We start from the raw sequence: 17,027 nt of genomic DNA on the forward strand, positions 1-17,027 counted from the left end.
AATAAAGGGTATCTGCCTCCCTGATGGGGAATAGAACACTGGTCTTCCACGTGATAGGTGGGGTTACTCACCATTATACTAACAAGGACGGCCATTAGCCATTAAAACAAACAAAAAACAAATCAAACCCGTTGCCATCAAGTCAGTTCTGACTCATAGTGACCCGATAGCCATTAAAGACATGCAAATCAAAACAACAATGAAATATCACCTCACCCCAGCAACAATGGTGATAATCAAAAATACAGAAAACTGCAAATGCTGAGGAGAGTGTGGAGAGATTGGAACTCTCATACATTGCTGTGAGAATGTAAAATGGTACAACCACTGTGGGAAATGGTATGGCACTTCCTTAAAAAGTAAGAAATAGAAATACCATATGATCCAGCAATCTCACTCCTAGGTATATATCCTAGAGAAACAAGAGCCATGACATGAATAGATACATGCACACCCATGTGCACTGAAACATTATCCACAATAGCAAAAAGATGGAAACAACCTAAGTGCCCAGCAACGGATGAATGGATAAACAAATTGTAGTACATACACACAATGGACTACTACACAATATTAAAGAATAACGATGAATCTGCAAAACATCTCACAACATGGACAAACCTGGAAGACGTTACACTGAGTGAAATAAGTCAATCACAAAAGGACAAATATTGTATGAGACCACTATTATAAAAAGTCAAGAAAAGGTTTACACACAGAAAGATACATTCTTTGATGGCTACCAGGGATGGGAGGTGGAGTGAGGTAAAATCTCTAACTAGATAGTAGACACGTACTAACTTGGGTGAAGGGAAAGACAATACACAATGTGGGGAAGTCAGCTCAACATGACCAAGGCAAAGGAAGACATTGAGAAGTACACAAGAATAAAAGGCAGTAATGGTAAATACTATTACATATATAATCCAGCAATAACAGTTATAACAAATAATAATTTAGGAGTGGATACATAGATAGATAAGTAAGCTGAATAGGGGTGGCATGGTGTACGGGAGTATATCCACAAGCATATATAGGTTTTTCAGAGGATATTTCTACATACCCATTTGCATGTGCTGCAAATATATCCATGTATACAGCAGAGCACACAGGGGACACAGTTATGAAAACTTCTTAACCATAACCAAACACATCGAGGGATTGAGTCACCGGGCATAAAGGCTTAGGACCATAGTCTCAGGGGATATCTAGATCAACTGGCATAACATAATCCATAAAGACAGTGTTCTACATCCTACTTTGGTGAGTACAAACTAGGGTCTTAAAGGCCTGTGGGCAGCCATCTAAGATATAACTATTGGTCTCTTCTGGTCCAGAGCAAAGAAAAGCGAAGAAAATCAAAGTCTCAAGGAAACAATTAGTCCAAAGTACTAACGGACCATACAAAACATAGTCTCCACAAGTGTGAGACCAGAAGAACTAGATAGTGCCCAGTTAGTTACCACTACCTACCGCTCTGATTGGGATCACAGCAGAAGATCCTGGACAGAGTGGTAGAAAAATGTAGAACAAAATTCAAATTCATAAAAAAGACCAGACTTATTGGTCTGATAGAGACTGGTGGAACGCTGAGATTATGGCCCTTAGATACTCTTCAAACTTGGAACTGAACCCACTCCCAGAGATCACCTTTCAGCCAAACAATAGACAGGCCTATAAAGTGTACAATTACACCCATGTTCTTCAGAATAGTCAACCATATGAGACCAAAGTAATTTCCCAAAAACAAACTTCAGAAGGCAGGAAGGGACAGGAAAGATGGGCTAATGAAAATGAGAAACTCAGGGAGGAAGTGGGTAGAGTGCAACTAACGTCACGAAACAAAATGTGTATAAATTGTTGAATGGGAGATTAATTTACTCTGTTAACTTTCTCCCAAACCACAATAAAATGTTCAAAACAAACAAAAACCCAAAACTGCCACTCCCACTATGAGAAAGGCTGCCACCAGGCAGCACCAGATTATGTTGATCACGTGGTGAATTTTCAAAAACCAATGCCTCATTCTATAATTGATAGATACGTTTCACTCTTTGGAAGAGAAGTATAGCAACCCCAGGTTTCTGTTTGCCAGAGACTCTCCAGTTTCTTTCATTCATTCAACATATATTTACTGAGTACAGTTTATAACCGCCAGGCCGTCATAGTGAACACAAAGAAAAACACCCCTGCTTTCAAGGACCTTAGAGTTTGGAGATTCAGTCTGGGGGACTCAGCAAAAATGATCATTAAATGTATGTGTTTCTATTATTCTACATATACACACATATACATATATATAAATTATTATCTATTTGTGGCACAGTGGTTAAGAGCTACAACTGCTAACCAAAACGTCAGCAGTTCAAATCCACCAGCTGCTCCTTGGGAAACCTATGGGGCAGTTCTACTCTGTCCTTTACGGTCATTATGAGTGGCAATCTACTTGACTGCAACACGTATGTAACAAGTATTTTGTTACCAGTAAAAAAATCAGTTGCTGTTGAGCCAATGTGTTTTAGACCCCACGTGTTTCAGAGTAGAACTGCACTCAATAGGGTTTCAGCGTCTGTGACCTTCGGAAGTTGCTTGCCACGCCCTTCTTCCAAGGTGCCTCTGGGCGGACTGGAACTGCAAATCTTTCAGTTAGTAGTCAAATAGTTAACCATTTGCCCCACCCGGGGACTCCAAATTTTGCTAGACAGGTAAAATATATAGCATGCTAAAGTGAAAAAATTAAAGCAGAAGAGGGAGAGAAGAAGTACGCATGTGTGAGGGGGTTAGGAATTTTAGATATGGTAGCTGTTTGATATAAATCTGTATATAGCTAAGTAACCACTTGTTTCAGATATTAATTTACACCCACTCTCAGAAGACTTCTTAAAGTTCTACTGATACCAAATTTCTCTGCACAAGGAATGTTTTGTACTGAGCTGTTCTCCATACACAACGCGTTCAGGGAAGCTTGTAGTTGTGAGAACAAGTTTTGGCAAAAGCTTTATTCTATTATTTTGTGGTCATTTTGTCCACATTGTGAGAAGTCTGGTTTTCAGTAGGTTCTCCCAAGTATTGGCATGCCTCACAAAGTACTTAATTCTATTTTTCTTCCTTTCCTTTCTCATCACTGCCTTTCTCCACTATGCAAATTTATTCAAATCTATTTTAGGCTTTAGAAACCCTTTAGCAATATATGTAAAACAGAGACCTTTCTTTGTTTTCATTAAACGAGGAGTGTTGAAACTGCACCAAAAGTCCACTTCTCCAACTGAGTTTGCAATTTGCTTAATAAGGAGCAGTGGCTGGTTCCTGGAGACGTTTCAGTCATCCAGGATCAACACTCAGGAAAAAACCTGCTGTTCTATCATGGCATTAATTCTCATGGAAATGAATGTGAACTAAGAAAACAAGAATAGAATTGAGTTAGAGCTGTAATAGGGTTACAAGCCATGTCAGCCACTTCGGGTAACCACAAAAAACAATAAAAGCACGTGGAAGATGGTCTTCATAAAAGAAATTGAAATCAAACCACCAGTTCTGGTCAGACCCTGATGCTAAAGGAGGGGAACTGGCTTCCTTCTGATCAGTTTGAGCACGGATGGTGTACAGTCCATTTTTGTTACTATGGCTACTTACACTATTATCTCTGATAAGTAAGCTGTGAAATTCAGGACGATGTTCAAGGTTTTGCCTCTTAATGGAACAACTGGTTGGCAGAACTCAGTCAAATCACTATTTTGCATAGGCAGGGAGATCTGTTTCACAGGCTGGATGTGTAATGTGAACAGGTCTCCGGAAAAAAAGTAATCAGAAAGGACTTAATACCATGTGGGGCACGGGAGTGTAAAATTTACCAGAAAAATAAAAACACATCTGGAATTAAAAGCAGTGGAAAAATCATGCATTTCCCCCTTTTCGTTGCGAATTCTCTCTGTTGTAAACATACTATCGAATAAAGGAATGCAGAGTAGTTTCAGCTATTAACAAGATGAAATATTTGGAATGGAATTGTTGGCAATTTGGGAAGTTGACTACTATCACTAAATTTAAACCAGTAAATTTAATTTAAATGTTTAAATTAGTATAAACTCTTTTTCTTTTCTTTCTTTCTTTTTTTTGAAAATAAGGTCTATAAATTGTAAAATAGTCCCAGTTCTCAGATTAAAACCCAGAGTTACTGACTGAGCAATGAAGACATTCAGAGCCAGATATTAAACAGGAGAGTTCTAGGGAGAATTACAGGAAGATAGGGTAAAGGCCAGCTCAGACAGGTACTGCTTAAATAAAGTGTGAAGTGCTGTACACTAATAGAAGTTCTAAGGTGGTTTAGGCTAAATTGATAAGAAAGGAAGACAATGACAAGAGAAAATTAAGAAGCTAAAGTAGTGCAATGGTTAAAGTGGGTGTCTACTAATCAGAAGATCTGAGGTTCAAACCCACCAGCCGTTCCTCGGAAGAAAGATATGGCAGTCTGCTTTGGTAAAGATTTACAGCCTTGGAAACCCTCTGGGGCAGTTCTACTCTGTCCTATAGGGTTGCTGTGAGTCAGAGTTGACTCGATGGCACACAACAACAATGTCATTTATTGTTATTACTATTCTCTTTCCTGAAAAAATATGATTATTTTCCTCTTTAAAACACACACACACACACACACACACACACACACACACACAGAGCACCTCTCTGTGCCTCCAGTATGTCTGTACATGTTTCCTTGATCAGTCATAAAGACACCGTAAGGAACCTAAGAAAAAAATGATCAAACATGCCATCAGTTCTTTGGATTGAATATGCAAGAAACCTATACTGAATACAAAGTATAAAAAGCTTTTACTCTGAATGAGGGCCATTTGGAAAGTGTCATCTAGCGATCTGTATGCTCACCTATTACCTGCAGGCCAGCCAGGCAGTTACAGCGGCTGAAATGCTGAATCCAAAAAATATTGCCAGACAGGTTATTTTTAGGAAAAAACTATTTAATCTAAATTTTATTATGTAAAGTTTAAACTTTGATTATAATTCCCAAGAGACGTTTGGTTTGGAAAAGTACAAAAACCTCAAAAAAAAAAAAAGAACACTTTTGCCAGTTTATTTCCAGAATATTGACTCTATTTAAGCCAGTGAACATAAAATAGTAAATTAATTTGATTCTGCATGTTATTTTTACTCATAATGAATCATTTCCTGGTCACTAAATATTGAACCAATATTTTAAGAATATTAACTCAAATGTGTATGAAAATATAGGGCACCTACAAGCTTTTCTTTAATCACAATACCTCTGCCACTGAGGCAAGTCTGCCTCTTCAGAAAGGTTTTATTTTATCACATTCCTAGGTTATCTTTTTCCTTTCATATAATTTTAGGGAAATATCAAAGTGGCAGGCCCTATAGAGATTGAACCCATGGATTATAATTTTTCTTCACTTTCTCTTCTTCTTTGATGATATATTCTCTGACCCATCCAGGTCACTGTTCCAGAAATGAAAATCAATCATTGGTGTAGTGTGGGGAAACATATAAACTCTTGAGACAAATAAGATGAGCAATCTTAAACTTGGAAAAGGTTTAATAAATTAAAAGTTTCTTTCTAACATTACCACGTATCTCTGCCTAGCCAGAAAGACCCTTCTCTAGGCCCAGCCTATGGGAATCACTATTCTTTTGGCAGTTCTAACCCATTTGTAAGTAGCCCTGATGGCACAGTGGTTAAGCACCTGGCTGCTAACCAAAAGGTCAGCAGTTCAAACCCATCAGCGGCTCCGAGCGAGAAAGATGTGGCAGTCTGCCTCTGTAAAGATTTACAGCCTTGGAAACCCTATGGGGCAGATCTACTCTGTCCTATAGGGTCCTTATGAGTTTGTTTGTTTGTTAGCCCATTTGTATCTCTGGCTTAATCTCTTTCAGACAGAGAACATTTTATTCTATTGTGCTAGTTAATCAAACTAAGAATAAAGCTATTGGTAAGAAAAATCTTATCCTTAAAGAAGTTTGTAACTTCATGCTAGAGACATATATATAAACAGGCACCAAGTTCATGCTTTACTTAAATTAATTATTTAAATAGAAATCCAAACAAAGTTCCCTGGGAATGCAAAAGAAGGATTAATTCCAGATGGCAGAGCTTGAGGATATGGCATGGGAGCTGAGCCTTGTATCATGAATAGAATGTGATTTAATTTGTAATTTAAATTTCTGAGTCTAGAAGCAATCTTATGGATGAATTGGAGATGTATTATATCAAAGGCAGACAGTTACTAAAATAATCCAGCAAGAGACAATAAACGGCAAATCTACCATCAGTGTAATTTAAGAAGAAATTATGCTGGCAACCCCTGTTCCATCAACTTGGTTTGACCAACCTTAACTTGGTTCCTGGATGGGTTGAGTTTTTTTTTTTTTTAATTTATATTCTAAATTCCAATGATTCTTGCATTGTTCTCCTTATATTTTTTCCTACCCAAATAACTGAACTATTTCTAGGAATTTTTTTCACAATACCACTATTTTGGTTTAACATTTTTTTCAGTTAAACCTCTATCATTATTTGAAGACCCATGTTATGGATTGAATGTGTCTTGGAATACTAACCCCTATACCTGTGGATATAATCCCATTTGGGAATAAAGTTTTTCTTCGTTATGTTAATGAGGCCATATCAGTATATCATGTGTCTTAAACCAATCACTTTTGAGATAGAAAAGGGCAGATTCGGCACATAAGCAACGAAAGGGGAATGATGGGGGAAGACAGATGAAGACTGCCAAGGAACCGAGGAACAGAAGCTGAAAAGCGACAAGGACCTTCCCTCAGAGGTGACAGAGAGAGAAAGGCTTCCCCTACAACTGGAGCCTTAAATTTGGATTTCAAGCGTCCTAAACTGTAAGAAAATAAATTTCTGTTTGTTAAAGCTACCCACTTGTGGTATTTCTGTTATTAGCAGCACTAGATAACTAAGACAAAACCCGAAAGAGCTCTCCACCCTACACCCAGCATCATCAGTCAAACTTGTCTTCTCATTAAGGGGTTCTTAGCCCCCTTACCTCCATTCAGCTCATCCTCCCTCTAGTCCAAGGACTAGAGCTTAAATACACATTAGCATATTAAACAAATTCACCGAGAGATCCTGGATATTGACTCTCTTTGAAATCTTTTAAATATTTAAATTCACTTTCACATGTTACCACAACTATTTCCCTGTCCATCAATTCTATAGTAACATTCACTCCTTGTTCTGCAGTCACCTTTTGGGGAGAAAGGTGCTCTCTGCTACAGCTTAATTTCTGTAGGCTTTGCCTCAACACTTTGTCCCTTATGTAAAGAGGCAGGGGTCTTATTTTTGGGAAAACCAGAACTCTATTATGTCCAAATTTATCAGTTCCATTACTGTTTTTAAAGAAATTTACTGGTAAATACCCTTCCATCTGTAACAGTTCATTCATTACATTATGAATGTGGATACTTTATCAAAACTGTCAAATACTATATTCAAATAAAAGTTCAGCAGAACAACAGTGCAGGATCACCTTGTCAGATGTCATTGTTTAAACTTAGCAAAACATCTCCTTTTGCAAAATCTGTTTACATATACACCAAATTGTACTATCTCTGTTCACGAGAGTGATACATTTCTAAAGTAAGGCGAAGATTTGGCTGTATAAGCGGCATTTTCTATGTAGATTGTTTACTCCTATTCAATTAAAAAAATACTGGCTACCTACTATATACAAGACAATTAATATGTTGCTTTGTTTTAATTTAGTTATTTTTTTCATATCTGTTTCCTATTTGTTTTCAAACAACATATATTTACTCTAGATTAATAAAAAGGCCTTCTTTACATTCCTGGTAGTATGTGGATAAAGTATGGAAAACCATGCTCTTTTGCTGAAACTGGTCTTAGAGTTTCTTGATCCTCTTTGCAAAAGCAACATCTTTTTTTCTTTCTTATTGAACATCAAAGCACTTATCAAAGGCTCTGAAGTGTGACCAATCTCAATTTTCCCAAACAGAAGCTATACTTCTCCTAAGGGGGAAAAAAAAGTACCTTTAGCAAAGATGCTATACTATGTAGTGTTGCTTGCTTGATTAATATTTTAACTGTCTCTACACTTCATTCCTTTTCTGCAATTTCCCAGTTAATATAAAACAGATAACAGGGTTCTCGCTTCCAGATATATTTAAAAATATTCTTATCAAGGTACTGTCCTAACTTAGAAAATATTTCTAAATTTTTAGATTTTAGATCTTATGAAAACAAAATTAAATAAGTACATTTTATTTGAAATAAATATTAATATTTTATTTTTTTTATTTTTCCAATTTGGATGCCCTTTGTTTCTTTTTCTTTTCTTATTGTACTTTAGATGAAAGTTCACAGAACAAACTAGCTTCTCATTAAACAGTTAGTACACATACTGTTTTATGACATTGGTTAACAACCCATGGCGTGTCAACATTCTCCTTTCTTGACCTTGGGTTCCCTATTACTAGCTTTCCTGTCCCCTCCTGCCTTCTAGTCCTTGCCCCTGGGCTGGTGTGCTCCTTTAGTCTTGTTTTGTCTAACCTTTGGACGAAGGGTGAACCTCAGGAGTAACCTCATTACTGAGCTAAAAGGGTGTGTGGGGGCCATGCTTTCGGGGTTTCTGCAGTTTCTGTCAGGCCAGTAAGTCTGGTCTTTTTTGCAAGTTAGAATTTTGTTCTATATTTTTCTTCAGCTCTGTCCAGGACCCTCTATTGTGATCCCTGTCAGAGCAGGCAGTGGTGGCAGCTGGACATCATCTAGTTGTACTGGACTCCGTCTGGTGGAGGCTGTGGTAGTTGTGGTCCATTAGACCTTTGGACTAATCTTTCCCTTGTGTCTTTAGTTTTCTTCATTCTCCATTGCTCCCAAAGAGGTGAGACCAGTGGAGTATTTTAGATGACCATTCACAGGCTTTTAAGACCCCAGACGCTACTCACCAAAGTAGAATGCAGAACATTTTCTTTATAAGCTATGTTATGCCAATTGAGCTAGATGTTCCCCAAGACCATGGTCCCCACAGCCCTCAGCCCAGTAATTCGGTCCCTCAGGGAATTTGGATGTGTCTACGGAGCTTCCATGACCTTGTCTTGCACAAGTAATATTAATATTTTTAAAAATTTATCTTTAAAGCATACTTTAAAATGTTTTACAATATTAGTTAATCAATTTGAGGTTGCTGAATGTGAAAACAATATAAATATTGAAGAAAGAAGAATATAATTCAATTGTTAATGAATTTAAGCTAAAGAAATATTGTTTTAAAACCTTCAAATAAAATTATTTTTAAATAGTAAAACTTAAAAAGCAATATTTGTTTTAATACTACCGTAGTTGATAAGGCTTAAGTCTTGTCTTAAAAAGCTCAGAAGGAAGAGAAGACAGTCAAAAATGTATGAATAATCTAAACAGTACTGGTGATAGTTGTTAAGTTTAGACGGATGGATGGATGTATGGATGGATGGATGGATGGATGGATGGATGGATGGATAGATGATAGCTAGCTAACTGGATAGACTTTACGATAAGAAACAGGAGTCTGTGGATCAGAGATCAGATGATTTATTACTCCCAGAATATCTTAAATATCCTGAGCCCCAGTCCCTGCAGGGTGATGTGATGAGAGCCTGATATAACCCTGTGCATGCAGTGATATTGCATCACAGGACAGGAACCCTGAAGTTATGAGACTTGAAGCTCTTAAAGGGCAGCTAGCACATTGGCCCATCCTTCCACCAGAGACAGAGTGAGACACTTACTCTGGAATGTAAACAAATCTCTAGGAAGGTGAGAGGAAACTTTACCTTCAACACTCTAGACTATAAATAAATGGCTTCAGGGTAGACAAATTTGTGAACCTTTCTGGGACTTTACAGTCTGTAGCTTCTAAGACAGGTTTGCTATTCAATCATCCTTTAACCAAGTTTGCCAGCACTTTTTGCTCAGAGAGTCCTGATCATGCAGAAACATGGATATATTCATGTAGAATTGTCTGCCAGCAATTCGTTTGCTTTAAAGATTAGTCATTAAAATTTGTTTATCTTTTAAAATACTGTGTAGCTAGATATATTGCTAGTTTTATTAGGAAATGTGTATAAAAATTCAATAAAGCGATGTATTGCACTGCCACTGAAAATGTTGTTTTTGTTCTTATTCATATATTACAGAAGATGAATGTGTAAGAATACTCAAATTACTTGAAAAAAAGTTTATCTGTAATTGCAAATTTTCTGTACTTTGTGTGTATGTAAATACATATATATGCATATAAAATCATAAAGATTAAATTATAAATTAAAAAAACAAATCATATTTGCTTTGCTCAGTTAGATATAATCTGTCAATTAGTGATGAAGTAGAAATGGAACACAGGACCTTCTGAGGCCTCCTTGGTGATACACCCAGGAGGACACTGGGGGCTGTTAGCCACCATTTGTTCCAAGTAAATGGTATAAAATTCAGGCTTTACTCACTTGGCTGCTTATGTGTAACTCCTACAGAGAAGACAGCATTACAACTCTTTCAATTGCTTGAACTGTATTTTAGCATATATTTAGAAGCCTGCACTGTACTTGATAACTTTATAATACTTTGAACAGCATGTATAAAATGTTTGACTTTAATAAGTGCAAGATGTGAGAATTGAAGAAATCTGATAGTTAAAGTATAGTTGAGAACTTAAAAAATTAAAACAAATTTTATTATTTCAGGGAAAACCACATTTTTATCCCACATTTGCAAGTACTATTTCCCTCCTCTAAACTCCTGTAAGATTTTATCAGTGTGTTTTGTAGCGTGTCTCACACATTACTTTCTTGTTATTAAGTAAAGGTCTGATATGCTTTGCTAGATTCTAGTTTATTTGATGATCTTTATATATGTAGCTTCTAGCAAAGAGCCTTATGCAGGTGGCCCTCAATAAATATTTGTTGAATTAATGAGTTTTATTTTTATTTTACCAAACTTTCTTTTCTGATTAATAATTGATTATCTAAATGAACCTGCCTTTAGCAGAAAATATTTCAACAACAAAAATAAACATAAAAAACATAGAGATGTGCCTGCTGTCACTCTAATTCGATAATATAGGAGGCAGATAGTGAGACATAGTAAACACATCAAATAATTGTTGTGATATCATCATAAGCATGGACCTAAAAATATATTGAGTTATGTAACTAAGTATGTTAAAAAAAAAAAAAAAAGCTTGAGTGATACTATGATAAACCACAAACTGGAATCTCCAAATTAAAGAGTTGCTCTTTTAAAATAGACCGAATAAGATGATGGCCACCATGTCTCTTTTGTTTTTCATGTCATCATCATCAAAATGTTTTTTAAGTGAAGCAATGGTTGTAAGAGGCATTTAATATGTACAGAGCATGGCTTAGGGCTCTCCAGAGAAGCAGAACCAGTGAGATATGAGAGAGCAGCTGGCTCATGTAATCATGGGGGCTGGCAAGTTCAAAATCTGTAGACAGGCGGTAAACTGGAGACCCCTGCAAGTTTGTATCCCAAGAGTCATAGATCAGGTGACGGGAGGCGTGCAGTAAGAGAGCAAGTTCTACCAAAATATCTGTAAGTAGTCTGAAGGCAGACCATACCCTTAGGAATTGCCCTTTCAACTGACTAATTGATTACATTACATTATGGCAGGTGATTACCTTACATTGCATGAGATTATATTATGGAACAGAAACCACTCTTTTGCTTGGCAAAAAGTGCTGGGAACCATAGCCTGGTCAAGTTGACACATAAAATTAACCATCATGGTGCATCCTAATGCCTTTAGTCTTTTTAAATATTTGCAATATGTTGTTCATCATATTAACTGTTAACAAATCCCATACTTACCAGGACTAAGCAACACAATTTAAACTTGAAAGTAGATAAAGTGAGAGAATAACGGAACGCTTAATTTACACAGTTCCATAATATGTAAACTTGTTACTCCTTAAATACAAGTGAAAAAAGGAAAGATTTTATATATATATATAATTATTTTCTTTTTGTTGTTTGAAAATATGCACAGCAGAATATACACTAATTCAACAATTTCAACATGTATGGTTCAGTGACATTTATTACATTATTCTAATTTTGCAACCTTTCTCACCCACCTTTTCTGAGTTGTTCCTCCTCCATTAAAATAAACTCACTGCCCCCTAAGTTTACTACTTAATCTTTTGAGTTGCTGTTGTCAATTTGGTCCCATATAAATAGTTCTTAAAAGAGCACAGTGCTCCAGACAGTCATTCTTTATTAGTTAAGCTAAACTACTTTTTGATTTTAAGAAGAATTCAGAGGATATTTTTGGTTTAAGGTTTAAAGATTACCTCAGGGCAAAAGTTTCAGGGGTTCATCCCATGGCTCCAGGAAATCTGGATTCCATGAGAATTTGAAATTCTGTTCTGCATTTCCTCCCTTTTCATCAGGATTCTTCTACAGAATCTTTGATCAAAATGTTCAGTAATGGTAGCCAGGCACCTTCCAGTTCTTCTGATCTCATGGCAAAGGGGGCAGTTGTTCATGAAGGCAATTAGGCACACCTTCCATTTCCTCCTCCTATTCCTGACTCTCCTTCCTCTGTTGCTCCAGGAGAATATAGACCACACATTGAGATACATTAATAAATGCCACATCCAAAAGAGGATATTTGGAAAGTGAGGACCATGTGGGGTTAAATTTCTAGCATCTTTAAAAAAATACAGAATTTTTTTTCTTATTTCAAAATAATATATATGTTTAGAAAATTTTTGGATTATGGACAGGCAGTTCTCAAAGTACACTCCTCAAGACCTTTTCAAGAGGTCTACCAAAAAAAATAAAATAAAAACCTCATTGCCATCAAGTCAAGTGGTCTACAAGGCCAAGAATATTTTCATAATAATACTAAGATATATTTGTCTTTTTTACTGTGTCAACATTTGCACTGATGGAACAAAAGCAATCATAGGTAAAAGCTCTGTGCCTTACCATAGATCAAGGCAGAGCACCAGCTCTACTGGTGATCACTGTCTTCTCCACTGCCAATAACTCCTAATTAAAAACCAAAATCAGCTTCACTTAAGAATTTCTTTGATGAAACACTGAATATTATTAATTTTATTATATCTTGACCATTGAGTACCTATCTTTTTAATATTCTATGTATGCATAAAGCAATTCTGCTGCATACTGAAGTGTGATAGTTCTCTTAAGGAAAAGCACTTGTGCAAGTTGCAAGCCAAACTAGTCACTTTTTTCATAGAATATCATTTTTACTTTAAAGATTAACTCATAGACAATAAAAGTTACCTAGACTTCAGTATTTAACAGTTATTTTCTTGAATTTGAACAAAGTGCATCTATCATTTTAAGGAAAACAACTAACATAACTGAATTACCTCATTCAACAAATTTTTATCCAATACTTACAATACCAGGATGTTACAATCTTTTATCATTCTTTATTGTCATTTTAGTAATAAGGATATTATTTTTATTATTAATATTAAATTAACACTATGAAATAATTTGCATCCACAAATTTTCTAATTTCTTCTGAATATTTTCTTGTTATACTGTGCTCATTAATTCAGGGTAACATTAACTGAGGGCTCACTACGTGTCAGGCACTATCCTAAACACTTTACGTATATAGTCTCATCTGATCTCCACAGCAATTCTCTGAGTGTGATTGAATCATTATTCTTATGTTCAGATAAAGTAAAAAAGACATGGACAGGTTAACTAACTTGTTCATGGCTATAGAGCACTAAATCGTGGAGCTGTGATTCCTACCCATAAAAGGTGGCCTAGAGGGGGCAGTTCAGTAGAATTCTTGCTTTTCATGTAGGAGACCAGGATTTAATCCCCAGGCAATAAGCCTCAAGTGCAGCCCCCACCAGTCTGTCAGTAGAGACTGCGTGTACTATGATGCTGAACAGGTTTCAGAGGAGGTTCAAGATTAACATGGACTAGAAAGAAAGGCCTGGCAATCTACTTCTGAAAAATCAGCCAGTGAAAACCCTACTGATCACAACGGTCAGATCCTGTTGTGCATGGGGTCAGCATGAGTCAGGGATGTTGACTGTATGGCAGCTCCCAACAGCAAGGTGGCCCAACCCCACTGTCTACATTCTTAAACAATATGTAATATATTCTGCCTAAATTCTAACACCTAGTTTCTTTGCTAGTTTCAAAATGAACTGATTTATAGTAGATAGGTGTCTCTTCTTTTGGGGGCATTTGATTCATTGTAGAGTTTTCTAGACTGTCATTCTTGATTGGGTACGAGGATAATACAGTACTGATGAAGAGCGTGAACTTTGAAATCAGACAGGTTTGAGTCCTAACCTCATTATACACTAGTGCTGCAATTTTGGGCAATTTCCTCAAACTTTCAACCTCAGTTTCTTTATCTGTAAAATGAGGACATGATAGTAATGACTTCAGAGAACTGTTAGGATTAAGTGAAGCTACTGATGTAAACAAATTAACAGTTACCGGCAGATGTTATGACAATAAACATCAATTATAGCTGTTCCCAGAGCCCTGGTGGCATAGTGGCTAAGAACCTGACTGCTAAACAAAAGGTCAGCAGACTGAATCCACCAGCTGCCCTTGGAAATCCTATAGGGCAGCTCTACTCCGTCCTGTAGGGTCACTATGAATCGGAATCAACTTGATGGCAACAGGATAATTGTTCCTATGAGGACAGTGATGGTTCAATGGTAGAATTCTCGCCTTCCCTGCAGGAGACCTGGTCTGATTACTGGCCAATGCACCTCATGCACAGGCACTATCCATCTGTCAGTAGAGGCTTTTGTGTTGCTATGATGTTGAACAGGTTTCAGAGAAGCTTCTAGACTAAGACAGAAGAAGAAAGGCCTAGTGATCTACTTCTGAAAAATCAGCCAGCGAAAGCCCTTGGGATCATAACAGTCCAATCTTCAACCGATCCTGGGGCAGGACCAGGCAGCATTTCCTTCCATCATGCATGGGGTTGCCATGAGTCGGGGGCTGACTCAACAGCAGCTAAGAACAACAATATAGTTGTTTGTACCCATACTTGTATTCCTATGCCTAAATATCTGGGCTCTTATATAGAAGGTACAGTACAGAATAGTGAAAATAATTAAGTAACTTGAAAGTAATTCAAGGAATTTTAAAATAGAGATTGCAGGGGAATAGGGCTAAAGAAATAGACATTCATTTTCCATGTTGGAGAAAGATAACTGAAAGGAGATCATCAAACGTACGTGGGTTTATTTTACAGAATCAACTGGGATGATTTCTTTTTCAATTTCAAACAGTCACAAAAGGTATTTATACACTCAACTAAATTGGATTGACAGGGTGAGGCCTAAGAAACCCATTACACCTACTTCTCACTTATCGACTATCTCATTTATCCAACATTTCACATTTACGACAACAGTAAAAAAACAAAAACAAACTATACGACTGTTTTGCACTTTAACAGCATATGTCTGGAAGTAACAAACACCAAGGTGTGAGGTAAGAGTAATATTGGCTGTGATGGGACATATAAGGCCCACTTAAATTTTTGACTTCTCAGGTTTCTTGGGCTGTTCTTGTCCCACTTATAGTACATGTTGCCATCTGATCTCTGGGGAACACAAGTCCCACCTACATGTCACATAACTCCAATTTTAGCATAATAACCTGGTCTTTGGGACCTAACCATGTCAATAAGTGGGGAAAAGGTGTACACTGTACGTCTCCGGTGGCTGATGCCCTACCTATAGTCCCTCTGGTCTCACCTTAACTGTCTGCAAGGTAGGACAAAATTGCCTGGGAGTTAAAATCTCTGAGAACCTCCTACAATCAATCAACAGACATAGGCTGGGATATTGTTGTTGTTAGTTGCTGTTGAGTTGATTCCAACGCATGGCAACCCCATCCATGTACAGACAGTAGAACTTCTCCATAGGATTTTCAAGACTACAACCTTTCTTCTAAGGTGTCTCTAACCTTTTGTCTAATATTTAATAGTCTGCACAACCCAGGGACTCCGATAGGTGGGATAACTAAAGTGAGTTCTATGCTGGTTCCCAGAGTTTCTGGCAGGATTAATGTATAGTTACTTATAACAGTAACTTGTTTGAAAACAAATTCTTTATTGGCTGCCTTTCTTTTCCTATCTTTCTTCCCCACTTCTCTATCAGTATTTACTGGGATCATCTCTCAAATAAAATTACTTATATTTGAATTCTTGCCTCAGGGTCAGAGACACAGGGACTATCTATATTTTTCATTACTGTATATTATTCACACCTGAATATTGTCCCTGAGACATAACATTTACTCAACAGATAGTTGTGGAATTAATAGATAAGTTTTCAAAAGTAATTGCTCCTAGAAGTTATCTTATTCATTCTAGTATACTCAGGTCCTTGCAGAATGCCTGGCAAGTAGGCACCAAATTAATGTTTGTAGAATAAATGATTGCATAAAGTTGCCAGGATTGTTAAAAAAAAAACAAAAACTCTATCTGACTACTAATAAAAAATACATTAATATTGATTGTGGCAACAGTGGGAATTGAATAAAACTTAAATTTAATCTGACATCATAAAATTATTAATATCAAAGTTGAACTACTCGGCTACTTAATAACTATATTTATATTCATGGACCAGACGAACAATAAATTAAGGTAGAAACCTTTACTACAGTATCTCATGTATTACCCACTTTTTTTTTCAAAAGCGTATACAGAAATGTGCCACCTTATTTGCAAACTCTACGAACAAGTCCATAGCCTAAAACAACAAAACTGGATAATAAAAAGGGGGGGACATTTGTCTGTCTATCTAAATATCTATCATCTGTCCATCTGTTAACAAATATTTATTGATTACATGGAGTCCTTGGGTAGGGCAAACAGTTAACACACTTTGCTCTTAAACAGAAAGGTTGGAATTTCAAGTCTATGCAGAGTCTCCTCAGAAGAAAGATTTGGTGATTACTTCTGAAAAATCAGCCATTGAAAACTCTA

The 17,027-nt window shown here is 36.7% G+C and overlaps 1 protein-coding gene across 2 annotated transcripts in view; it reads right to left on the reverse strand.

Moving 5' to 3' along the window:
* The window catches only part of GRID2 (glutamate ionotropic receptor delta type subunit 2), a 1,665,223-nt gene that overhangs the window by 498,551 nt on the left and 1,149,645 nt on the right, over positions 1-17,027 (reverse strand). The window lies entirely within an intron of this gene.

Source organism: Trichechus manatus, unplaced genomic scaffold (assembly GCF_000243295.1).
Source record: "Trichechus manatus latirostris isolate Lorelei unplaced genomic scaffold, TriManLat1.0 scaffold00178, whole genome shotgun sequence".
Classification (NCBI taxonomy): domain Eukaryota; kingdom Metazoa; phylum Chordata; class Mammalia; order Sirenia; family Trichechidae; genus Trichechus; species Trichechus manatus.